Source organism: Petaurus breviceps, unplaced genomic scaffold, assembly GCF_028583685.1.
Source record: "Petaurus breviceps papuanus isolate PSGF00001 unplaced genomic scaffold, PetGlider_PUasm1.0 140, whole genome shotgun sequence".
NCBI lineage: Eukaryota > Metazoa > Chordata > Mammalia > Diprotodontia > Petauridae > Petaurus > Petaurus breviceps.
The window spans coordinates 36,196,578-36,223,677 of record NW_027185698.1 but is presented as its reverse complement, the minus strand read 5'-3'; the positions used below and the strand labels follow the sequence as shown (position 1 = coordinate 36,223,677).

At 41.8% G+C, this 27,100-nt stretch overlaps 1 pseudogene; it reads left to right on the top strand.

Moving 5' to 3' along the window:
- The first annotated feature begins 22,395 nt into the window (after positions 1-22,395).
- LOC138147610 (UV excision repair protein RAD23 homolog A pseudogene) lies at positions 22,396-23,738 on the top strand (annotated as a pseudogene).
- Positions 23,739-27,100: the final 3,362 nt, after the last annotated feature.

Below are 27,100 nucleotides of genomic sequence, written 5' to 3'. Positions count from 1 at the left end.
AATCAGGAGGATTGGGATGCCTTCTGGCTCTGAGAAGTGTATATATACTCTGAGTTGGTATTTTGCTTTGAGGGTTCTCTTATGAGAAGGATCTTGTGATTCCCCGGTTGAGATTCTGAGTGGCTCTATGTTCTGAGCTCCCTGACTGCTCAGATGCAAAGGCTCTCCCAATCCAGGGATATATGTAAAGTATGTAGTTGACAGGTAGTCAGAGCCCTGTCTGTTGGTCTTTATTTCTCTGCTTGTATTTTCTCTGAAGTTCAAGTTCCTGACTTTTACCCTGAACTAATGAATGTAATTAAAAAAAGATTGTTGACCCCCTAAACAGCTATCTTTCCTAGTAAAGCAGATCTAAGAACCTATGCTAGCAGACATCCTGGGTATGGTTACTGCTATGCTCCCCTCCACACCTCCTAAGACAGCAAGTAATCTGATACAGGCTATACATGTACAATTATATTAATTGGGCGTACATACAATCATATTTACATGTTAGTCATGTTGTGAAAGAAGAATCAGAACAAAAGGGAAAACCACAAGAAAGAAGAAATAAAAAAGTGAAAATAAAATTCTTTGATCTACATTCAGATTCCATAGTTATTTCTCTCAAAGTAGATAACATTTTCCATCATGAGTCTTTTGGAATTATCTTAGATCATTATATTTTTGAGAAGAGCTAAGTCTGTCATAGTTGAGCATAACACAATGTTGCTGTTACTGTGTGCAATGTTCTCCTGGTTCTGCTCATTTCACTCAGCATCAGATTATGTAAGTCTTTCCAGGTTTTTCTGAAATCTGCCCGCTCATCATTTCTTATAACACAATAGCATTCTAGTCCTACATGTTTTTAATTTTTTTTTTATTTGAAACATCAAATAACAAGCATTTGCATATAGGAGAAGAAAAAAGAACATCACATACAAAACTGAATTTCTACAGCTTGCTTTATCTTTCAAAGTATATAACAAATTTGACATGTAATTTTCAAAGCTGTTGTGCCTGTCTGTCTGTGTTTCCTTCTGGCTTTCCTTCTGGTCTTTTCTTTGGATTTTAAAAAATGCTTAAATGGCCCTCCTTTCTTTTGGGGGATGGGGGAAAGAGGCACACTCTCACTATACTCTCCTCCCTCTCAACCTCACTCCTTCATTTGAAAGAGAAAAAAAACTTTCGAAGCATATAGTCAAGGAAAACAAGTTCTCACATTGCCCACATCCAAACCTGTATGTGGAATATCTTGAGTATTTCACCTCTTCCTTAAGAGGTAGGGGCAGCATACTTTAACATCAGTATCCTGGAACTGAAGTAGATCATTACATTGATCAGTGTTCTTAGATCTTTCAAAGTTGCTTGTCTTTATATTGTTGCTGTTCTTGTATAAATTATTCTCTAGATTCTGCTCATTTCGGTCTTCATCAGTTCATAGAAGTCTCCTCAGATTTCACTGAGAATGTCTTTCATTTGTTCTTATGGTATAGTCATATTTATTCCATTACATTCGAATTATCATAATTTGTTCATCCATTCCCCTACTGATGGGAAACCCTCTCCTCTTATTTTCTAGCTTTTTTGTCACCATACAAAAAGCTGCCATTAATGTTTTTGTACAAGTGGGTCCTTTTCTTTGTTCTCTTTGAAGTATAGGCCTAGATCATCCCTCCCCCCAGTTATGTATTTCTCTGATGACATCCCTTCTATGGCTTCTCATGTATAATTCTTTATCTATTAAATGCACTGATACTTGCTCAAGCTCACAATGTGCCACTTGTCCTTTGGGTTATTCTCAACATCAATTTGTTACTCTTGGCAGAAGTTGGAATATTCCTGCCTCTGAAATCACTTCTTATTTACTTGTTTTTACTTCTTTGTGTACATGTTGTTCCCTCCTCCCCCTTTAGAATGTAAGCTCCTTAAGGGTAGGAACTCTTCCTTTGTTATATACTCAGCCTTCAGTCTACAGCCTCACCTGAGTTCCAACCCTGCCTCATATAATTACTAACTCTGTGGTCCTGGGCAAGTCATAAGTGACTTGCCTCTGAGTCTCAGTTTCTTCATCTGTAAAATGGGGATAATAATAGCACCTGTTGTGCTTAATCATCATTTATTGAATTAAATTGAATTAGATGCAACAACACTTGAAGGTTATTGTCATAAAAAAAAAGATGAGCCTTTGTCCAAGGGAGAAGCTTGGAGTCATTGCCCAATTGCCTAATTTCCAAAATGCAATCCAGCCAGCTCTGGTCCTCCTTTTCAATTCTGTAACTGACTCATCCCCTCTTTTAGTCTGTCTAAGCAAGATCTTGTCCCCAGGGATGGGGACACAAGGATAAAAAAAAAATGATGCAGACATCCACTTTAAGGGCCTCCAGTATACACTACAGATGTAGTTTGGTTTGGGCAGTGGGTTTTGCAGTCTAATGGGGAGATAAGACATGTACCAAAATAAGTACATTGCAAAGCAGAATGTGATGGGAAAAGAATAATAAAATTTATGTAGTACTTTAAAGATGACAAAGTGCATTATAAATATTATCTCATTTGATCCCCACAACAATCCAGAGAGATGGGTGCTATAATTATTCCCATTTTACAGATGAAGAAATTGAAGCTTAGAGGCAAGGCCCATATGATTTTCCCAGGGCCACATAGCTAGTAATTATATGAGACAGGATTGGAACTGAGGTTTTCCTGACTCCAAGTCGGTGCTCTCTATTCACTGTCACGTACAGTTAGAAAAACTTTTGGGGAGGCTAGATGGCACAGTGAGTAAAGCACTGGCACTGGAGTCAGGAGGACCCGAGTTCAGTTCCGGCCTGAGACACTTAATACCCACACAAAAAAACTAGCCGTGTAACCCTGGGCAAGTTACTTAACCCCAATTGCCCTCCAAAAGGCAAAAAAAGAAAAACTTTTAATACGTAGAGCAGACTTTCTTCACTTTTTTTGTGTGTGCCATGGATGCCTTCGGCAATCCTGAGGAAGCCCATGGACCCAAGTCTCAGAATTACACTTTTGAATGCATAAAATACATAGGATTGTAAAGGAAGCCAATTATGTTGAAATACAGTTATCAAAATCTTTTCTAAAGAACAAGCTCATTCCTAAGTTAAGAACCCCTGAATCAGAGCTAGCCAAAAGGGGATGGAATAATTTAGTAAGTGGTAGGTTTTGCCTTAACAGAAGTCTTCAATGAGAGGGCAGATGACCATTGGTCAGAGATATCATAGTAAGGATTCCTTTCTGGCAAGGGTTAGACTAGGATGCTGACAGGGGGCCTTTCAACTCATGTGGTAACACTAAATCTTGCGTTTGTTTTGGCTTCACTGCTCAGGCTGCAGCAAGCAGATGGGTGGATTTGGAAGTTGACTGTATCCGCAATTCTGACAGAGATTGCAGTTGGCCAGGATACTTCAGGGGAGCAGACTGGGGGAACAGAGTTGGTGTATCTTTGGTCAGACCAGTCTATATGTAGTAGTAAGCCCAGAATGTGTATATTTTCTACCCCTGTGCTTTCCTTGTGGTAAGTGTGGGACAATTCCCAGGGGGCTATGTGGGCCATGGCCTGTGTGTTCATATACCCTCTGAACCTTAGATACATCATATTCTTGAATGGGAGGAGCTGAGTGAAAATGAAGCTGTGTTCCCAATCCAGACTCAAAATACTGATCTGATTTTCCCAGTGCAGTTTTCTCTCCTTTCACCGAGGCCAAAGGGAGAGGTGCCCAGTGGCATGCACCAATCAAGATGGTGACATTACGTTCCAGTTTCAGGACTATTTCTGCTTTTCCAGTCTGCCACAGAATTGGCTGCTACCTACTAGCACCCTGGGTTTTGGTGCATTTCTGAGGTCAGACTCTGTGCCTGAGCTTTGTCAAACACAGAAGGCAGGTTCAGGAACGTAATGAAGCCTGTGCAAATGTTTATTGATGATGATGATTCCAATCACAATCAACCTTTGCTCATGCTACGCCTGCCCACTTCCCCCTCTTTTTTTTGTCTTTCCAAATGAAAGAATCAGACAACTTAATCTTGGATGGGACTTTAAAGACCCCCTGATTTTACAAAGGAGACAGTTGAAACCCAGTGAGTTTTATGGTGTGCCCAAGGTCCTAGGATCATAGATTTAGATAAGCAATTGAATCTAATCTCCTCATTTTACAGATGAGGAAATTGAGGTTAACTGACTTGCCCAAGGTCACACAACTAGTAAGTATCTAAGGTGAAATTTGAACCCAAGTCTTCCTGACTTTAGGTCTGGTGATTATCATCCCCTGCACTACACCGCCTTTACTAAAAACTGTGAACTCTATTATGTTTTAAGGATTACAAAACACCAACACCAATTCATCTCTTTTGGCTCCCTTGCCCATTGAGATTCCAGAAGCAGGAAGTTCAGAAATTAACTCTGGCTCAAATATTCTTTTGCTCACCATGCTCACAGACCCAGGCAAAAAATAGTATGACAAAATCAGGACCAAACAGATAGCTAAAGCATCAGGAAAGATTATTAGCTATATTATCTGGTGAATAGAATTTAAATCCCATTCCTTCCATAGTAGATTGGGAAATAACTCCAAAAAAACTCATAGTTACCACAAGACTAGGTATATATACTTGCATTGTCTCTTTGTAACTAGAGAGAGAGACAGAGAAACAGAGACAGAGAGAGTTGAGGAGAGAGGGGGAAGAGGGAAGAGAGAGATGGGAAACTTCAGTGTTGACAGCCTGGGACCTCCCAGGATCTGCTATTCCCTTCTAGTCTCAGGCTGGGGCCCCTGGGATTGCAATGAAGCTCCCAGTTTGGCTTGCCTTGGGCACTACTCATCATTTCCAGTCTCCAGGCTGCTGGCCCAACTAGTCTCTCCTTTCCCTCCTTGAGTTTAAAACCCCAACAGAAACTGGCATCAAATTTACATTTTCTTATCAGAGAAGGGAAAGTGAGAAAAGACCTCTTTAGTTACCAAGGAGGAAAAAGTAAAATCTTTTTCCCCAAATTGCTCCCTTGCATGTGAAAGGTAAGGGGGAGGGAGCAGCTCATTTACATCTAGACTAAAGCTGCTTCTCTTAACTTCCCCCTAATATTGGTCTTGGTTCTGCCCTCTGGAGCCTGGCAGAAAAAGGCAAATCCTTCTTCTCTGTGACCATCCTACAAAGAGCTGAAAAGAACTATCAGATACCCTCTGAGTCAGCAGTTTGTAACCTGGGGCAGGTGAACTTGTTTTAAAAATACATTTTGGCAAATTTTTGATATTTGACAGTTGGATGATTTTTTAATATTTTTCAACATAATTGGTTCCTTTTATAATGCTATATGTTTTATTTTATGCAGCATTTTTGGGAGAAGATGTCTATGGGCTTTACCAGCCTGCTAAAGAGGCTAAAGGTATACAAAAAAGTTAAGAATTGTCTTTTCTCCAGGTTAAATATCCCTAGCTACTGCTGCTCCCTCATCAATTACTTTGTTTAGAATTTGTTTACACTTTTAGATACAAATATTTTCTCCCCCATGCCTGGCATACAGTAGGTGCTTAATGAATTATTGCTTAAGTTCCTTTAGTAGATCCTTAAAGGGAGGGAAGGATCCTGGTTGCTTTCTCTATGACTCCCTAGTATGTGAATTCCATAAATTGAAAAAGCCTAGAAATAATGCCTACAAAATACCTAGAAAAGGTATTAGGATCTGAACAGACAGATCAAAGTAAATGGAGGATGTTAAATGTCTCTGATTTCTCTCCCCAAAAGATGTGACTATTTTAAACTCCACTCCCTGAGGATATAAGGTTTCTTTTGCCTTCTCTGGTAGGTACTTTTCCCAGTCTCCTAAAATTCTTTCATACCAGGGTTGTTTGGCCCTTCTCCTGCTCTAATGCAGGGCTTCTTGAACTTTTTCCACTCAGGACCCATTTTCACAGTTAGGCAGCATTCACTGACAGTTTCGTGGCCTGAGGGCATGTTGGGTACAAAGTGCACATGCTTTGTGTTAAGAACCAAGCCTTCAGTGAAGTTTCAGATGCAACATGGGGCAAATGATGCCAGAAAAACAACCTTGAATTCATTAACCATTTGATTTTTAATTGATTTTTCTTTGTTGCATGTTCCTTTTATTGTTGCCAATTTTTTTCCCAATCCCATATAGGGTCATGACCCACAAGAAGGGCTCCAAAATTCATTTCTCTGTTTCTTGTGGTTTGTTATAACTATCTGTAGTGTAGTGTTGCATAATGGAAAGAACAAAGAATTTGGAATCAGAAGATGTGGGGTTCAAATCCTGCTTCCACTACTCACTAGTTGTAGTTCCCCTTGGCAATCCCCTTAATCCATCTGGGTGGGCTTCATCTATTTATAAAATGAGAGAGTTAGACAAAAAACCCTTTCAGCTATACAGCTGATCTCCTTTCTGTACTGATGTCACAGAATTCTGAGATCTGGAAAATACTTCAGAAATGAGCTGTCCAGTCAAACCCATCTTGGAAAGGGATAGCCACTGTTCTTTTCAAAAGCACTTGTCAAGAGCTGTTCCAGCAGCAAGGCACAGTGGGAAGGGCATGGGAATGGAGTCAGAGAACCTGCGTACAAATCCCAGCTCTTTTCTACTTACTGGCTATGTGACCTTGGATAAGTCATACATCTTTTCTGAGCTTCAGTTCCCTCATTCGTAAAACAAGAGGATTGGACCTGATGACCTCTTAGGGATCCTTCCAGCAGGCAATCAATTAGGTGGTGAAATGGTTAGAGCACTATGTCTAGAGTCAGGAAGACCTGAGTTCACATCTGGCCTCAGACATTTACTAGCTGTGTGATCCTGGACAAGTCACTTAATACCTGGCTGCCTCAGCTTCCTTATGTGTAAAACAGAGACAATAAATGTGGATCATAATAGTACCTACCTCCCAGGGTTGTGGTGAGGATCAAATGAGATAAGATATGTAAAATGCTTTGAATAGTGTGTAGCACATAGTAGGTGTTTATACATATATTTACATATATACAACATATAATATAATAAACTTATAAATGCTTATTCCTTCTCTTTCCTAGAAGACCTCCAAGGAACACCAGAAACAACAGAAGAGCCAAGCCAGTCCCCTTTGTCTTGCAGGAAACCTGTGACCTTGAGGCCACATATAGTCTTCTAGATCCTCAAGTGCAGCCCTTTGACTGAATCCTAGAGGGCCACATGTGGTCTCAAGGCCACAGGTTCCCCACCCCTGGTCTTACCCCTTTTCCAGAATGTAAGCTCCATAAATTCAGGAAGAGGTCCAGTCTCCTACACTTTTTATCACTTTAATAAGTAGCTCAGTATTGTTCTCCATACAGAAGAAGCATAACTAATATTTGTTGAAGTGAATTAAAAGAAAAAAAAAAGCTCAGTACAAACCAGAAACAGCTGAGAACAAACATACTTAAAAAAAAAAAGACTTGGAGAAGAAATTCCACAATTGTTTTTGATGACCTCTTCTAGCCTTGAGTCATTAAGAACCATGGTGCAGGAAGTCCTCCCTCCCTTCCTCCTTTCTGAATCTCTCTCCAGCTCTGCAGCACTCTGGAGCTGGGCAGATGCTTAGGAAAAAGCAAAACAACTCATATCTTTTGGCTCCAAGGTCCCTAAGGCTCTTAAGTGGGTTTTTTTAATGAACAGATCTTTGAGAAGATAGGGTATAAGCTGCTTTTTCTAGGAGCAGGTAAGAGACCAGAAAGCAGAACCTCTCAGCTTATTGACTCTGGTGCCTGATAGAGAGTTTTTAAAAGCAGACTTTCTTAAGTGCTCCTGAAATTGGATTGATCAACAGCATCCTCTGGGGTTGTCAGTAGTGTCTAACTCTTTATGACTCCATGAACCATAGCATGGAAATACTGTCCATGGGGTTTTCTTGACAAAAAGACTGGAATGATTTGCCCTTTCCTTCTCCAGTGGATTAAGGTAAACAGAAGTTAAGTGACTTGCCCAGGGTCATACAGCTAGTAAGTTTCTGAGGCTGATTTTGAACTCAAGTCTTGCTTACTCCAGGGCCAGGCACCCCTAGAGTACAGAGGTCTAAAAGTCTTTCCTCCCCTGCATGCTGTGAGGGGAGTTCTTTCTGCCTAAAATACAGTCATATGATTTAGAAAAAGACCTTAGAGATTGTTTAACACACACTTCCACTTGATTGTAACCTCCCCAAAGTAATGCAGGAAGCAAGTAAGAGGAGAGAGCCAGGATTTGAACTGGGGTTATTTGACTCCATATGCAATATATTTGCCATTATGTCACACTGCTAGGTGGTGTAGTCGAAAGAGCACTGAAGTTGAGACCAGAAAGACCTGAGTTCAAATCCTGCTTCAGATAGCTTCTGTCCTGAACAAGTCTCTGTGCTTCAACTATAAAATGAGGGGGAGGTGGCCATAAAGGTCCCTCCCAATCAAGGATGTGTTGGAGTCAGCTCCTACTGGTTTTCCAGGGCTGATTGTTAAAATTTCAGTGTGAACATTTACACCTTGGAAACTGGTAAATACCACAAATCAAGGCTTGATTTATTGTTTGTTGATCTTCTAGATTGAAGAAAGAGATGGAGAAAATGCTAAAATATGTATTAAATTTAAAGTATGTCTTGTGTTTTCAAAGAGTTGTTCTTAAACATTTACCAGAACACCATGGATCCTGAACTCTAAATCTGTGATCCCAGGATCTTGCTGGGACCACTGTATAGCTGATTTGATTTCAGGGATACTTTGAAAACATTATTGCTGCTAACAAATACAGGGGGTCTCAAAATTGATAATGGCATGTAACAAGGACTCAGAGGCCTTGGGTTCAAATTCCCCCTCTCTGACATTTACTAATTAGGTGACCTTGGGCAAGTCATTTAAGTTTTCTGGGTCTCAGTTTCCTTATTTGTAAAACAAAGAGGTTGAACTCCATAAGCTTTAAGATGTCTCCTAGCTGTGGTTTTCTGCTTGAAGATACTCTGTATAATAAACATTTATTAAATGCTTACTGTGTTCGGCTCACTGTTCTAGAGTAAGATACAAAGTTTACATGAGTTCTCTACTCTCATGGAGATTCCAGTAGGGGTGGTGAGGAAGCAAGACTTACCAATGGGTAGTTATTATAAACAATGTACATTAAATACATTAAAGAATGGAATGATGATAATAAATACATTATACATTATATTAAAAATAACATATCAATAAATACATTATTATTAACAAATCCATTAGAGAAGGGAGAACCAAGGGCATTTGGAGGTCTAAAGGGTCACAAGGTTACCTGGTGGTGGGGGAAGGGGAAGGTCAGAGAAGGAGGTGGAATTTAAAATGGGCTTTAAATGACGTTGTTGTTGTTTGGTTACGTCCAACTCTTCATGATGCCCTTTGGGATTTTCTTGGCAGAGATAGTAGAGTGATTTGCCATTTCCTTCTCCAGCTCATTTTGCATATGAAGAAACTGAGGTAAACAGGGTTAAGTTACTTGCGCATGGTCACACAACTAATAAATATGAGGCCAGATTTGAACTCAGGAAGATTAGTCTTCCTAACTCCATGTCTGATGCTCTATACAATTTACCATCTAGTTGCCTGTAATTCCAGTACAATATTCACAGCACCAATGGTAACCATGAATATGCTGGAATAGTTCTCAACCACAAAATATAACAGACTTTCCATAGAGAAGACAGAAGCAAAACATTTATTCAGACACCAGAAAGCCAAATCCTAACACCAGGAAACCAAATCCATCATAGCAACAAAGAAGTTAATACACAATGCAGCGGAGAACCACACCATCCTTTAGCCTTTCCACAAATACTCAGGAGCCTAGCTGTCACAGTAGGGGGCGAACAAATACTCACAAGCCTAGCTATCTCCTTGGGTGAGTAGTCTCCTCCCTCCAGCTCTAACTGCTCTGACTTCCAGTTTCCTGTGGGCTCTGCTCCATCCTTCAGCAGACTTCTCCCACCACAGGCTCTATGTGATTACATTCAGCCTATTAGAGGGCAGGGAAGATCTTTAAATTCTCATTCCCATTACGTTGCCCTTAAATGATGAATAGGAGTTTGATAGGTCAAAACAGCCAGGAAGGCCAGACCTGAGCAGTCTGAGAAAAAGAATAGACCCATAAACATGGGGTTGAAATATTCCAAAGTGAAGAGTAGAGAGAGGGGGAGAAAGTTGTTGAGATGTAGAGAGCTCCTTTATTACCATCTTAATGGGAAGAAACTGAGTGCCAGAAGACAGAGAACAGGATCTGAATCCCCAGCCTGACCAGATTAGACTTTGTCAAATGCCTTACTATAACCTAGACACATATGTTTAATATTTCCTTGATCGACCAGTCTAGTGGCCTTGATCAAGGTGGACAAAGAGTATAAACAGAAGAAGCTGACTACTGGAGTTGTATTCTAGGTTGAAATCTGACTTTGCTGCTCATTACCTGTGTATCCTCTAGGAAAGTCACTATACCCATCTGGACTTTTTTTTTCTTCATTTGCAAAAAGAAGGAGTTGGGAGGTTTCCTGATTTCGACATTCAGTGTTTCTTTGAATAGTGTACACAAAAGATAACATAAAATCACAGATTTAGAGCAAGAAGGTACCTCAGAGGCCATAGCATTCAACCCTCTCATTTTTATAAGTGAGGAAATTAAGGCCCAGAGAGGTTGATTAGTTTGCTAAAAGTCGCAATGGATCACTGGGTTGTTCTGGTGGAGGGGCTTAAGTAACTCAATTAAATTCTGAAATATGCCATGCAGGGTTACCCAAGATGGACAGGTCATAGTGGGGAGTTCTGACAAAAGGTTATCTACTGGAGAAATAATGGCAAACCATGCCAGTATCTTTGCCAAGAAAACCCCATGGCCTGGTGTGCTATGGTCCATGGGGTCAGGAAGAGTCAGATTAGACTGAATGACTCAGCAACAAGGTCACACAAGGTATAAACATCAGAGGTAGGTTGTAAACCAGGGTCCTCCAATTAGACTTTTTCCATTGTACTGTGTTAGAGGTTAAGTGTAGGAGGGATTGCTTTGGGCTGGGTTCAGGGAAGACTTACTGGAGGAAGTGTGACTTCAAAGAATGGTAGAAACTAAGTGGAGGAGAGGACATTAAAATCTGAGATGCTCTGATTCAGTCCCATGGCCCCTCTTCAAATCTGAAGGTTGGGATTGCTTCCCAGTCAACATCTCTAGTTCATTCAGTCATTTATCATTGGGCGTGATTTCCAGATCCTCTGGTAGCTCTTTCATATATTTATAACATTTTATATAATTATTAGTTATGCCTAATATGAATTAATAATTTATTAATTAAAACAACTAAAAATGTATTTCATGCATTTCTCACACTTTAAGCAGAAGCACTGTTAGACCCATGTTAGACATGGAGTCAGGAGAATTTAGAGTACCAGTTAGCCAGTTCACTTTTCTGAATCTCAATTTCCTCATCTGTAAAATGAGAATTACATTTATGCTATCTTCCTCATATGGTTATCATGGGAAAAAAAGGAAGGCCTTTATAAATCTTAAAGTGCTATATTAATGTGAGGGTTTCCCCCCCCCCGGGTTGTTTTTTATCTATACCTTCTCATCATGTTTTATTTTGTCCATTTTTGTTGAAGCAGATCTGTGATTTCATTAGAGCATAGAACTCCAGATGAGGAATTCTTTCTGCTAGTGCGGACGGGCTCCTCACCAACTTATCATACAGATCTGCCTGAAATACTCAGAGTTGAAGTAACTCACACAGTTACCAAGCCAGTATGTGTCAAAGGCAGGACTTGAACCTTCTGACTCTGAAGCTAGCTCTCTATCCATTATGCAACACTGTCTTTTGTTCAGATCTTTCCATTATCCTCCAAAGAGGATCAACCCAATGCATTGGAAGTCTATCTTGGGTAATTTGGATATTTTTGCAGATAAAAGGGCAGCATTCAGCTTTGCCAAAAGTAAGCTCTTTGATGGCAGGGACTACTTTTCTTTCTTTTTTCTTGTATCTCCAGGGCCTAGCACAGTGCTTTACACACAGTAGGTGCTTAATGTTTGTTCAATGAACCCATATTTCTCACTCCATAACCATAAAAGACACAATTCAAGGCATTATTAATAGTAATTATTATTACTTGATTTGCTTTAACAACTGAGTTAATATATGCCAAGTGCTTTGTAAAACAAAGTGCTATATAAAAAGCTAGCTAATAATAGCTTATATATATATGCATATATATATTTATATAGCACCTACTATGTGCCAGGTGGCAACTAGGTAGCACAATGGTGCTGGGTCTGGAGTCTGGAAGACCTGGGTCCAAATCCAGCTTCAGACACTTACTAGCTGTGTGACCCTGGGCAAGTCACTTAACCCTGTTTGCCTCAGTTTCCTTATCTGCAAGATGAGCTGGGAAAGTGAATGGCAAAGCACTCGAGTATCTTTGCCAAGAAAACACCAAATCGGGTCACAGAGAGTCAGACACAACTGAAATGACAAAACAATAACACGCCCTATGCTAAGTGCTTTGTAACTATTATTTCATTTGATCCTCACCACAAGCCTGGGAAACAGGTGCTGTTATCGCCCCCATTTCACAGATGAGGAAAGTGAGGCAGACAGAGGCTGAATGACTTGACTAGAATCACACAGCTAGTAAGTGTCCGAGGTTAGATTTGAACTCAGGTCCTCTTGACTCCCAGCCCAGTACTCTGTTCACTACGGGACCACTAGCTGCCTGGCTATTATTCTTATTCTTGTTACTAACTTGCACGTGTCTTATCTCAGCCACTAGACTGTAAGTTGTTCTCAAACGGGGACCTGGCTGTCTTCATTTGTGTACCTTTGTCAGTCTAGAGCACTCTGATGAAATGAGACCACTCAGACTGTTTCTGAAAGAGTAAAGACAAAGTGTGTGATAACTGCTGCTGCAATATGATTACTGCATGAACTGCGGGATCCCAGCCTACCTCCTCTGGACGCTCAAGTTTGTCCACATTCCTCTTCAATGCAGTGCTTGGGAATGAATAGTTTTCCAGATGTGGCCCAAGACAGTAAGGCCATGAGCTCCCTTTCTTCTCTGGAGACCAGACTTCTACGACTGCAGCCCAAGGCTGCCTTGGCTCTTTTGGCTGCTGCATCACGCTGCTGACTCATACAGAGCTTGCAGTTCACAAAAACTGCAGGGGGGTTTTTTCTCCCACATTAACTCAACAAAACAGGTCTTCCAGCTTTTTTTTTTAATCATTGCAGCAGATTTTTGAATCTCAGTGTAGGACATGCATTCCATTTATCCCTGGGAAATGGAGCCCTGTTCTATCTAGCCCATTGCTTTACCCTACTAACCCCTGTTTAGATCTTGATTCTGACATCCACCATAGATTCACAGACTGAGCCCTGGAAAAGGCTATAGAGAATGCTTAGTATCAGGGGTGGTCCTCTAGGTCCTCAAGTACGACACTGACTGAATCCAAACCACAAAGAACAAATTCCCTTAATAAAAGTATTTATTCTGTAATACTTGGACTCAGTCAAAGAACCACACCAAAGGACCTAGAAGGCCACATGTGCCCTCCACCCCTTAGTCTTAGTTCTTGACCTTGCTTGTGTCCTAGATCCTTCTGGTGAAACCCTTCACAGAACTGTGTTTCTAAATGAATGAAAAAATGAAACATAGAGGATTACAAAAGGAAAGCAATTATACTGAAAAACAATTCTTTTTTTTTGTTTGTTTGATTGATTAGAAAAGAAGTTCAAGGATCCTTTTTTCTCAAAAACTCCTAAGTGGCTTCTTACAAACTCCTCAGCCTGGCATTTAAACTCCACTACCATCTGCTGCCAGCCTACCTCCCCAGTCTGATTGCAGATGTAACCCCTGTACCAAATCCCATTGGTGGATGAATTTCCCCTTATTGATGGAGATGAATGTGCTGCCTTGTGTGAGGGCCAAGGTGGATCCAGAAAGGGCTAGACAACCTCAATACTTGTCTAATCTTCTCTGGGATTCTTCAAGCATTGAGTTGCTTCAGACACATCTGATTTCCAATTTTAAGGGGGAAGCTAGAACAGGCCAACCTCACTTCAAGTTGCTGAAGGAAAACATTCTGGGAAGACATGAGAGGAGCTGGCAATCTCTATGATGTCTCTAGCCCCAGCTTGTTATACTAGAGGCTTTGGGGAGTTTCCCCTTAGGTGAGACTGAGGACTATCTCAGCTGAGCTGAGTTTCCTCCCTCCCAATGAGGAAGCTCCATTCTGAACTCTCTGATATATATTCTCCTATGTATACCTTCCCTGATTTGTTTTGCTACTGATTTGAATAAATGGGTTTCTTTGCTTATTCACTGTGTGTTCATTCTACAATTAGTATTTGCTAGTTAAGCCTTAGATATAAAGTTTGGGGTCTTCCTCCCTGCCTCCATAGTTACAGAGAAATCAGAAGTTAGCTTACCCTGATCATCTTCCCAGACCAACCATATCTAGGAAAGCAGGTACAAATTACTAGCCTGGTGCCCTTTCTCTCTGAGGAGAACAGAATGGCCTTGGGCCTCAACCCCCTGCTTCCCCTCCTGGCAGGAATTAAAGCCTCCCTTGGAGAAGGGTAGGGGGGAAGAGACTATGGATGTCTATTCTGCCTCTGATGGAGCTATACTCAGCAACATCCCCATAATGTATACGGGGGTCAATCCTCACCACACGTGAGCCTTGCAACACGTTGGGCATACTACTGTCTTTAGAGCATAGCATATTTTCATTTTGTGTTTTATGTTTCTGCCAACCTCTAGCCTTAGGGCCCTCAAAGGGAATTTGGAGGTAATCTAGGGCAATCATCTCATTTTATAGATGAGGAAACAGAAGCTCAGAGAAATAATCACTTGTCTCAGTAAGTATCAGAAGGAAGAGTCAGCACGGGATCTCTCAGGTGTTCTGACTCAAGCCAGCGCTCTCTCCACCCCTCCCCCAGTCTGTCCAGGCTGTCCATTGTTCCCGGAGCCCATTCTCTTCACTGCTTTGCCTGCTGAAATCCTTTCCTTCCTTCACAATTCAGGCCAGGTGTCTCCTCCCGGAAGCCATCCCTGATCCCCTTGGCTGAAAGCTTTCTTTCCCTTTCCAAAGTTTCTTATAGTCATTTGGCTGGATGGCTCTTTTGATCTTTTCACATCCACTCCACAGCATATTTATTTGCATATGGGTCTTATCCCCTCTGTTAGACTATAATCTTCTTATAGAAGGGATGGAGTTTTTTCATCTTCACATTCCCCCAATTCTTAGCCTAGTGCTTTGTGCCTAATAGGCATTTTTAAAATATCTGTTAAATTGAAATGAAGTCTAATCTTCTCATTTAACATATAGGGAAACTGGTATCCCTTACACCTTTGGAAGTCTGACAAGCCTGCCATCAATGTCTTCATCTAAATCAGTGGTTCTCAAAATTTTTGGCTTCAGGATCCCTTTACACTCTTAACAGTTATTGGGGACCCCTTGAAAAGCTTTTCTCTGTGCAGATTATACCTATCAATAGTTACCACATTAGAAACAAGAACTTCTTCGTATTGTTATGAAAGTAGTTTGGATTTTGTGGACCCTCTGAAAGGGTATCAGGGACCCCCAGTGGTCAACAAGCCATACTTTTAAGAACCACCGATCTAAATAATTACTAAGAATGTTGAACCAAAGAAAGTTACAGATAGAACCATAGTGGCAAAGTACTATATAAATATCGAGTATTATGATTTTAAAATACATTTGACACTTCACTAGGTATATGGTATGACCCCAAGTCAAACAGGATGCAGTTCCTTTTATAATTCCCTCCTCCCTTCTTTATGGCTTCTTTATGGCCTGAGAGTAGCCCTAATGAAGGCTGCCTAACCCTTTAGGTAGCTCAGGGTAAAAGATGTGACTAGAGACTAGATTATCATGTTGTGTTAGTTCTCAAGTACCAACATGGGGCTAAGTACACACACACACACACACACACACACACACGAAAGTTGAGAGAGCAAGTTACTGATTCACAGAATGTCAGAGCTAGAAGGATGCTTCTAAATCTTCTGATGTAACCTGCTTCTTTTCTAGAGGGAGAAATTGAGGGCTAGAAAAGAGAAATGACTTCCCCCTGAACGTTTTGACTGAAAGCTTTCGCTTCTATATTAATTTTCTTAAGAGTACTTTGACTGCATTTCTTTTTTTTAAATCTTTTTTCCTTTATTAATTTGTTTGTTTATTTTTAGTTTACAAGATTCAGTTTCACAATTCCTTGAGTTTCAAATTTTCTCTCCCTTCCTCCCCTCCCTGCCTCCATGACAGCATACAATCAAGTATAGGATCTGCAAATACTTTCACATTAGACATTAGTCAAGTTATAAAGAAGGATTTTATCAGATGGAATGGACAATGGGAAAGAGGAAACACAACCAAACAAGAAAAAGAAAACTATCAGGTAGTTTGCTTCAATCTGGATTCAAACTCAGTTCTTTCTAGTTCTTTCTCTGGATGTAGATATCTCTCTCCATCATGAGTCTTTTGGGGTTGACTTATAACCCTGCATTGCTGAGAGGAGTCCAGTCTATCAAAGTTGGTAGTCAAACATATGTTGTGTCTGTAATTGTGTACAGATTTCTTCCGGTTCTACTCTTCTCACTCAGCATCAGTTTGTATAAGCCTCTTCAGGTAAATATGAAGTCCATCTGCTCCTCGTTTCTTATAGCACAATAGTATTCCATTACATTCATACACCACTACTTGTTCAGCCATTCCACAATTGATGGGCACCCCCTTAATTTCCAATTCTTTGCCACCACAAAAAGAGCTCCTATAAATATTTTTGTACATATGGGTCTTCCTCCCACTTCTATGATCTCTTTGGGATACAACCCTAGAAGTGGTATTGCTAGGTCAAAGGGTTTGCCTGCATTTCTTGACCCTCTGGCATTCTACTTTGTACCATACTTATTTCTGTATATTCCACTCCCCTCCCACTAGAGTATACACTCCCTGAGGACAGTGACTCCATTTTTTTTGTCTTTGTATTCCTAGTGCAAACCATGGGACCCAACACATAAGAGGCCTTTAATAAATGTTTGTTGAATGGAATAAAATCACCCAGCGTCCTAGCAGAGAATCTGCCCTATTCTGTAAGCTGTGAATCTGTGGCCAAGGCGGCATTTAGGCTAGCCTTCCAAAAGTGGGACACAGGCACCAATAAACATTTACTAAGTACCTCCTAAGAGCACTGTGTAGTCAGGAGATACAAAGCTTAGATAATGCCAGGTCCCCAGCTTCAAGGAACGTGTGTGTGTGTGTGTGTGTGTGTGTGTATAGACCAGACCAGAGATGTACAGTTTAAAAAACACAGGTGGGGGTAGCGGGGATGTTAATATGTAATAAAGCAGGAAAGGTAGGGTGGTGCCAGGTTATAAAATGCTTGCCATGCCAAGAAGAACCTGACCTTTATTCTGGAAGGCAATAAGGAGCCATTGAAAATTTTTGAGCAGAGGAATGACAAGACTCTATCCTTGCTAATGATTGTTGTGGCAATAAAGGGGGAGAGAGTAGGTGAGGGGAGACATGTTTATAAGCTAATATAATAGTTCAGGTAGGTGGTAAGAAAAGCCTGTATTAGGGCAGTGGCAATAGAGAGAGGGATATATTTCTGAGATATTTTGAAGATTAAATTGATAGGAGCTGGTGAAGGTGGAGAAGGAGTAGAAACAAAGATAAACCCAATGTAATTTATATGGTAGATTGGGGGAACGATGGTAGCACAAAAAGAAATTGTAAAGTTAGAAGGAAGTATAAGTTTAAAGGAAATAAAATGACCTTGGTTTACATAAAGCACCAGTGATTTATCCAGCTGGAGAAGCTCTGTGGATAGTTGTAGGTACAGAATAAAGGTCATGACTGGAGATAAAAATTTGGGAATCATCTGAGTGGAGGTAATAGCTGAAACCCCAGAAATAAATGAAATTACCAAAGGGGAGAGGACAGAAAGAGAAGAGAAGGTCAAGGACAAACATTTGGAAGGCAATCTTGCTAAGAGGTAAGGCAGAGAAAGGAAACATCTAAGTGGCTCAGTAGATAGAGCCCTGGGCCTGGAGTCAGGAAGACCTGAATTTGAATTTGGACTCAGACATTTACTTAGTGTGTGACTCTAAGCAAATCACTTAACTTCTGCTTGCTTAATCCACTGGAGAGGGAAATGGCAAACCACTCTCACATCTTTGCCAAGAAAATACCATGGACAGTATGGTTCATAAGGTCACAAAAAGTTGGACATGACTGAATGACTAATCAACAACAAAGGCAGAGGATGAAGAACTGATGAAACAGAGGAGTGAGAGAGGGTCAGGAGAATCAACAGAATGTGTGTGGTGTCTGTGCTGAAGAGAAGAGAGGGTATGGAAGAAATAGGAGGGAATAGTTAACAGTGCCGTAGTTACAAGGAAGTCAGTGAGGATGAGAACTGAAAAAAATCTGGGTTTGGTGATTAGGAAGTCAGTGGTGATTTTAAACAGAGGAGTTTCTATGAAGTGATAGGGACAGAGTACCTATCGCCAGTGAATGGTGATGAATTGGAGGTATTTGTATAGACAAGTTTTTCAAGTTGTGTGGTAAAGAGCAGAAGAGAAATGGAATAAAATGACACAGAAAGGTCAAAGGAAGGCTTTAAAAATTTTTTAGAGACCTTTTCATATTTCTAGGCAGATGGGAATGAGCCAATGGTAAATGAGACAATATGGCTCAAGGATTATAGTCAGTGTTTCCTCAACTGTCCTAAAGTGTCCCATTATCTCCAGTGATGTCTCCTAAGGCTTCTCTCCTGAGATTCTACTGCCTAAGTATGGTTCTTAATCTGAGGACTTGCTTGTCTTTTATTTGAATACCATAACACACCCAACAATTCCTAGATTTCATGGGAGACTGTCCAAGGCAAAGCTTCCTGAAAAACTCTGTCAACTGCACCTTGCAGAGTATCTTGTAGATTGCGTTCAACTGGCTTTCTGCCAATCTGGGATGATTGCAAAGAGAAACTAGGACTGACTTGAATTTCCTGCCCCTCAGGAAATTGTGAAGGGTGTGTCTCTCATCCAGGTTTTGCAATTGCTTTCTCTTTCTTAAGTGCTAAATCCCATGGGCTTTTCTCAATTGTCATCCTTCCCAACCTCTCTGAGCATTAGGCCCAGTAGCCCACTCCCTCATTTTGGATATCCTTGATGTATCCTAGGTTTTCAGAGCAGTCTTCTGTTAGTTTTCCTTTTACTTCTTCATAGTCTCCTTTGCTCAATTATCCTCTCCCTCCCACTCACTTTCTGAGTGTGTGTGTGTGTGTGTGTGTGTGTGTGTGTGACATGCTCTCATTCAACAATCTCATCTGCTGCTACGGATTCAAATCATGCTCTTTATGCAGCTGATTCTCAGATCTATGTAACAGCCCTGGCTTCTTTCCTGGGAATCTACTCCCTATCACTAGGAGGTATCTTCAACTCCTCTTCCTCTTATCACCTGCCAGTTGCCAAATTTAGTCACTTCTACTGCCACAAAGCCCCTTTCCTCTGTTTCTCTATTCTCATGGCCACCGAACTGGTTCCTATCTCCTAGATAATTACAACAGTATTCTAATTAGATGACCAGTTTCTAGTCTCTACAGTAGATCCTCCACATACTCTTGAGGCAGCTGGTGGGCTCAGTGGATGGTGTTGGGCCTGGATTCAACAAGACCTGAGTTCAAATATGACTATAGACACTTACTAACTGGGTAACCCTGGACCAGAGGAAGACCCTGTCAGTCCCACTTTCCTAGATGGCAAAATGGGAACAATAGCATCTACCACCCAGGGTTATTGTGAGGATCAAATAAGATAATATTTATAAAAAGTGCTAAGCAGTGCAAGGCACATAGTAGGTATTATATAAATAAGTGCTTAAAGAATAAGACAGACCATTCCAGTTTTCTGCTCAAGAACCATCTATGGCTCCCTTTTATTTCTAAGACAGAACATAAATTTCTCATATTGTCATTTAAAAACCTTAATTGTCTATCCAAGCCTATCTTTCTAGGCTTAGTCTACATTCCTCCCAGGCTGTTCCCCACACCTGGAATGCACTCTCTCCTTGCCTCTACCTCTTAGAATCTCTAGCTTCATTTGAGATAGCTTGTGTGTCCTTATCTTGTGGGAAGTCTTTCCTGATTCCCCCAGTTGTTAGTAACCCTTTTATCTTTCCTCAAATTGACATGTTCATATTTATCTGTTTAAATACTTTATACCCTACTTATCTCCCTACTAGAATGTAAGTTCCTTGAGGATAAGGTCTTTTGACATCCTCAGCACTGAATATATTGCCTTGAACATTGTAGTTACTTGATAAAGTTTTGTTGGTTTGGATTATCTCTCCCTGCCTCCTGACCCTCGCCCTCCCCCACCCGAAATCATTTCTTATCTTAAATCCTAACAAAATTTTATAGATTTCATCCTAACATCCTAACAAGATTTCATAGAATCCTGGAGCTAGAAGAGATCATAAAAGAGAGAGCAGAGAATATTAGAGGTGGAAGGAACTTAAGAGTTGCAAGAATTCCTCCAATCCAATCCACTCAGTTCAATTCAACATTTATTTAGTGACCGTTCCATGCAGGACACAGTCCAAGGTGCTATACAAAGGCAAAAAAGAAAAATATTCTCTAGCTTCCAGATGCTCCTATTCTACTGAGGGCTAGAACATAGATACCAATAATTAAATAAAAGGTAATTCATGGAGGGAGCCAGCACTAGAAACTAAGGGGATCTAGAAAGACTTCATGTAGGAGGTGCCACATGGCTTGACCTTCGAATGAAGCTGGGCAATCTAAGAGGCAGAAATGAAGAAAAAAAAATATGTTCTTGTGAAAAGAGGCAGGGGATGGAATGCTAAATTTAGTGTAGTCCCTGTTTTGGATGGTTCAGATTCCCAGAATCCATAGCACCAGATTTTGGGAGGAAAACTCTGGAAGCTGCGCCTGTATTTAATGATTGATTCACAGAGGTTTCTAAGGAGAAAAAAGGAAGATGGAGAAAAGAGAAGCATAGAGTTCCAGTGTCAGATGGACTTTCATCTTGTGTCTCCCCCATGGCTGCCTCCAGGGGAATTGTGAGAACTGTTGACTACAAAGATACTGCTGGTGGTATGGATGCTTTATCTCCAAATATATCCAGTTGAAGGAGCTAGCCCTTCACAGACCTTATCCTTTCCCTAGCCTTGATTGCCAGAGGGAGGAACAGGCACTGATTGTTGACACCCTTACCCCTTCCTGCTCCTGGCAGTCTCTCTGGCTCCTGTGTTTACCTTCTGTGCAGATCAACTCTTCTCCCAGGTGATTATTTTCCTTTGCCCTTTCTCTCTATACAAGCACTATCAAACTGCTTTAGCACCTTGACCGTCTTGTAAGGTTTTTGTTTTGTAAAATAAGCAATAACAAAGCTCCTTGGGGGAGATACCCCATGGGGCTAAAGCCTGGGGGGAGCACTAAATCATCCAGGAGAACCAGCCCAAGCTGGCTAAGAGAAGCCCTCTTTTAAAGTTGGCCTGAGGCAGAAGTAAGAGAAGAATGAGGAGAAGAGAGAGTGACTCAGTGGAGAGTCCAGTCAGAAATCCTATGGGCCTAATGTTATAGGCACAGGGGGTTCCCAAGTAGGCGAATCATGAGGCCATGCCATGCCACCTGAATTCCCTGTTCCCCTCTTCACTATGCATAACCACTCAAACTGTGCTGCCCGACCTAATGTCCTACAGGGCAGATTCCTTGCTGTCCTCCTTGCTGCCCTCTCTATTCCCTGGGGGGGGGGAGGCGGTAATAGCAGTCTGATGAGAGAGGGGATGGGAGGGAGGGGAGGAAAGAGTGATGAGCTTTTAAATGCCCAGTTGAGGTTTTTTTTTTACTTTATCCTAGAACCAATAGGGAAGTACGGAAGATTTTCTAGTAGGGCAGTGACATGGTCAGACCTGTGCTTTAGGAAGATTATTCTGGTGGTTGTGTGAAGGATGGATTGGAGCTGGGGAAGATGGAAGTCAAGAGATCAAACAAGAGGGCATTACCATAGTCTGGACAAGACCAGAACTAGGGTAGCAGCCTTGGGAGTACAGTGAAAGTGGCAGTTTTGAGAGCTACTCTGCAAGCAGAATTAACAAGACTTGGCAACTGACTCTGTGTCTCTGTGTGTGTGTGTGATGAAGGAGTCTATATGTGTGTGTATGTGTGTGAGTGGTGAAGTAGTGTGTGTGAGTGTGATGAAGGAGTGTGTATATGTGTGTGTGAGTGGTGAAGAAGGAGAGTGTGTGTGTTTGTGTGTGTGTATGTGTGCACATGTGTGAGTGAACAGTGAAGGAGAAAAGTAGATGATAGGTCCAAAGTTAAGAATTTCAGTGACTAGGGCGTGGCTCAGGGCGCTAAGATGGCGGCAGTGTGAGTTGCATGTTCCCTGTGTCTACTGTCCCGCGGCCGCCGCGTCGGACAGAGTGAGGGACGGACTGGACGGACGGAAGCTGCAGCTGCCGCGGCCCGCCCACCCCAGCCATGGCCGTCACCGTCACCTTGAAGACGCTGCAGCAACAAACGTTTAAGATCCGCATGGAGCGGGGGGAGACGGTGAAGGTGCTAAAAGAGAAGATTGAGGCAGAGAAGGGTCGAGATGCCTTCCCTGTGTCTGGACAGAAGCTTATCTATGCAGGAAAGATCCTCAGTGATGATGTCCCTATCAGAGACTATAAGATTGATGAGAAAAACTTTGTGGTCATCATGGTGACTAAGGCCAAAGCTGGGCTTGCCACTTCAGCGCCTCCGGAGCCCTCTGCCCCTGCTACTGCCAACACCCTGGAGTCCTCCACACCTGCCCCACCAGCTCCCACCATTGTTGCCATGCCCCTACCCCCGCCAGCCCCCAGTGAAGAGAAGAAGCCCACAGAGGAGTCAGCTGCTGGGACACCTCCAGAGGCTGGGCCTGGTTCTCTTCCCTCTTCAGGGAGCAGCGGGCAGGAGGATGACGCAGCCTCTACACTAGTGACAGGCTCTGAGTATGAGACGATGCTGACAGAAATCATGTCCATGGGCTATGAACTTGAGCGGGTAATGGCGGCCCTGAGGGCCAGTTACAACAACCCCCATCGGGCTGTGGAGTACTTGCTGACAGGGATCCCAGGGAGTCCAGAATCTGAGAGTGGCCCTGTACAGGAGAGCCAGGCCCCTGAGCAACCTGCCCCAGAAGGAGGTGACAACCCCCTGGAATTCCTCCGTGACCAGCCTCAGTTCCAGAACATGCGACAAGTGATTCAGCAGAACCCAGCCTTGTTGCCAGCCCTGCTACAGCAACTAGGCCAGGAGAACCCCCAATTACTACAGCAAATCAGCAGGCACCAGGAACAGTTCATCCAGATGTTGAATGAGCCCACAGGGGAGCTGGCAGATATGTCAGATGTGGAGGGGGAGGTTGGGGCCATTGGTGAGGAATCCCCTCAGATGAACTACATCCAGGTCACGCCACAGGAAAAAGAAGCCATAGAGAGGTTGAAGGCCCTGGGGTTTCCTGAGAGCCTGGTAATCCAGGCCTACTTTGCTTGTGAGAAGAATGAGAACCTGGCAGCGAATTTTCTCCTGAGTCAGAACTTTGATTATGAGTGATGCAGAAAGGGAGGGAAACTGAGCTCACCCCCCACCCTTACCCCCCACTGCTGGCAAAAAAGTTTTATAGAAGAAAAAAAAAAAAAAATAAATAAAAATAAATAAAAAAAAAAAAAAAAAAAAAAAGAATTTCAGTGACTAGAAGGCTAGTGGTACCCTCCACAGAAATAGGAAAGTTTGGAAGAGGGTTAGGTTAGGGGCAGGGGAAGCAGGGAGAAAGATAATAAAGATAATAAACTCTGTTTTTTCATATATGAAACTTGAGGTGCCTATAGAGCATCCAAATGGGGCTATACAAAAGGCAATTAATAATAAGAGTAAGGATTTATCTAGAGCTTTAAAGTTTGCACAACACCTTACAAGTATCATTTCATTTGATCCTCACAATAACCCCAGGAGGTAGGTGCTATTATTATCCCCATTTTACATATGAGGAAACTGAGGTAGGGTTAAGTGATTTGCCCAGGGTCACATAACTAGAAAGTGCTCCAGGATGAATTTGAACCCAAGTTTTTGTTTGTTTGTTTATTTGTTTTTTGCTTTTTGGAGGGCAATTGGGGTTAACTGACTTTCCCAAGGTCACACAGCTAGTTTTTGTGTTAAGTGTCTGAGACTGGATTCTCCTGACTCCAGGGCCTGTGCTCTATTCACTGCACCACCTAGTCATCCCCATACCCAAATTTTTCTAACTCCAGGTCTAACACCATCCACTGTGCCACCTCAATGTCCCTAGCAATGAACTAGAGTTTAGGAAAGATTAAGTTTTGGAGCCATCCCTGTAAAGGTGATCATTGAGCCTTAATGAGACATTCAAGGGAAATAGTTGAGCCTTCCTAAATGCAAATCTGGCCTCTGACACTTACTGGCTGTGTGATCCTGGGCAAGTCACTTAACCCTGTTTTCCTCAATTTCTTCATTTGTCTTTGCCAAGAAAACCCCAAATGGGGTCACGAAGAGTCAGACACAATTGAAACAACCCAACAACAACAACAAAGTAGTCAGACCTGTAGGATAAGAACCAAAGAAGAGTTGTGTCATGAAAGCTGAGGAAGAAGAGAGTATGCAGAAGAAGGGGATCCTCAAAATATCCTCAAAAGCTACATACAAAGACGGATGAGAATTGAGTCAAAAGCCATTGGGTTTAGAAAGGAAGAGATCACTGGAGAGTGAGCAGAGTTTCAGGAGAGTGTTGGGGTTGGAAACCAGATTGTAAGGAATTTAGAAGTGAGTGGGAGGTGAGGCAGTGGAAGAGACAAATATAGATGGCTTTTTCTAGGAGTTTGGCTGTGAAAAGGAGGAGAGCAATAGGAAGATAGCATGGCGGAATGGTAGGTTCAGGGGAAGGCGTTTAAAATTATGGGACCATGAGAGTGATCATGCTGGGAAATTCACTCCTCATGGGGCTAAGCCCATTCAAATTCTGGACAGTTCTAAAGAGTTCTTTCCTCTACTGAGCTGACATCAACTTCTTTGCAACTTTCACAAATTGGTCCTGATTATTTTGGGGGGGACAAAAAGAATACATTTAATCTCTGCTTTCCAGGTGAAGAAAAAATGTGACAGGAATGATGACTAGTAGATAAGTCTCCATTATAGTAGCTGATCTGAAACAAATAGTACGTATGATTTACCCAATGTCAAGAGAATCTCTGATACCACTTAGACGAGACACAGGAAAATTAGGAATTCATGTTCTGAAATTCCCAGTGCTGGGGTTTGAATTGTTCAGACTGTTGTACATGATAACATTTTGCTAGTGACAGCTCTTTTATCTGACATTCTCTCCATCAGCATTCTCAATTAACCAGTGCTTGTGGATATCTATGTGACAATGAGAACCAATACCCATTATAAGGAAAGCAGCCTGGCAGAATGGCATTGAACTCGGAGTCTGAAGATCTGGATTTGAGTTCTGACTCTGCCACTTCTTAGCTGTGTGGCCTTGGACAAGCTACTTATCCCCTGCTTGTGACTCAATTTTTCAATCTGTGAAATGAGAGAGTTAGATTCAATTTCTATTTTTGAAGCACCGAGGTCCTTTCCAGCTCTAACATTCTAATGTTCCTTCTGACATGAACATTCTGTGATCTACATGAGAAGTTTCCTTCTCACCCAATATTCTGTGTTCTAAAGTTCCTTCCTATACTGACAGTCTATTATTATATGATGCTGAAGCTTGAAAGAAATTATAGTGCCTTCTGGACCATGAGAGAAAATTAAATTATGTTTAGTGGCATCTTATTTTTACTGCATCTTTTATTATATCCTTTGGAAATTGGTGATCTGGGGGTGGCTAGGTGGCGAAGTGAATAGAGCACCGGCCCTGGAGTCAGGAGGACCAGAGTTCAAATCTGGCCTCAGACACTTAACACAAAAACTAGCTGTGTGACCTTGGGCAAGTCACTTAGCCCCAACTGCCCTCCAGAAAGCAAAAAAAAAAAAAATTGGTGATCTGAAAAAGGTATCCTTCACTGACATCTTTCTTAGTGCTTCCTCAATGGCATGGAAGTGATCTTTGCTTTTCAAAGTCAATCAATCAATCAATAAGCATTTATTAAGCATCTGTATGCCAAACATTGTTCTACGCACTGAGAATACAAAAAGTGGCAAAAGACAGTCTCTGCCCTTAAGGAGCTTCCAATCTAAAGGGGGAACAAACATGCAAAAAAAATATATGCAAACAAGCTATCTACAGGATACATAGGAAGTACTTAAAAGAGGGAAGGCACTGTAATTAAGAGGGATTGAGGAAGGCTTCCTGTAAAAGATGAGATTTATTTGGGACTTCAAGGAAGCTAGGGAGGTAGGTGGAGTGGAGGAGGGAGAGCATGCCAGGCATGAGAGACAGCCAGGCAAAATGCCAATGGCAGTGAAGTACAAATTCTGGCAGGTTCTGTTAAGCTGGAAAATCATATTGAAATGGACAGGTAGAGAGAAAAATGACCCCAAGCCATGCCAATTGTTCTGAGCATCAGTTTATTGAGCTGGCCAGCAACAGTCTCCCAAGGAAACCTTAGGAGAGCTGGCCTGACCATCAGGAAAGGGGGAATATTTAAAGTAAAAAACTGCCAAAAATAGGTGGTGTGGGAAACAAAGTTAGTCTTGTGGGAAGTAAAGTTAGTCTGACAATGATAGATAATCACATCCGTTGTAGCCAGGCCTTTGTCTGGACAGTTGTATAGTCCTTGCCCTGATTTATTGTGAGACCCAGATGTCCAGGATCATTCTGACATCTTATCAGGAAGTATGGCCAGGTCTGTTTCTCACAAGAGAGGGGCTCCTGGTTAAGCACATACAAGTTCAGGAAGAATTCAGTAATTTCCAAACTTGTTACATACAGGGGCTTAGTATATGAGGCCATGGGCATTTCACTATATGCTGTATTTGTTGCCTCTGCTTCCCCATCTCCCACTCACTTCTTTTTTTAAGTTACTTTTAAAATTATTAAGCATTTATTTCCTTTCCTTCTTAGTTGTCTTCACTCCCCCCTC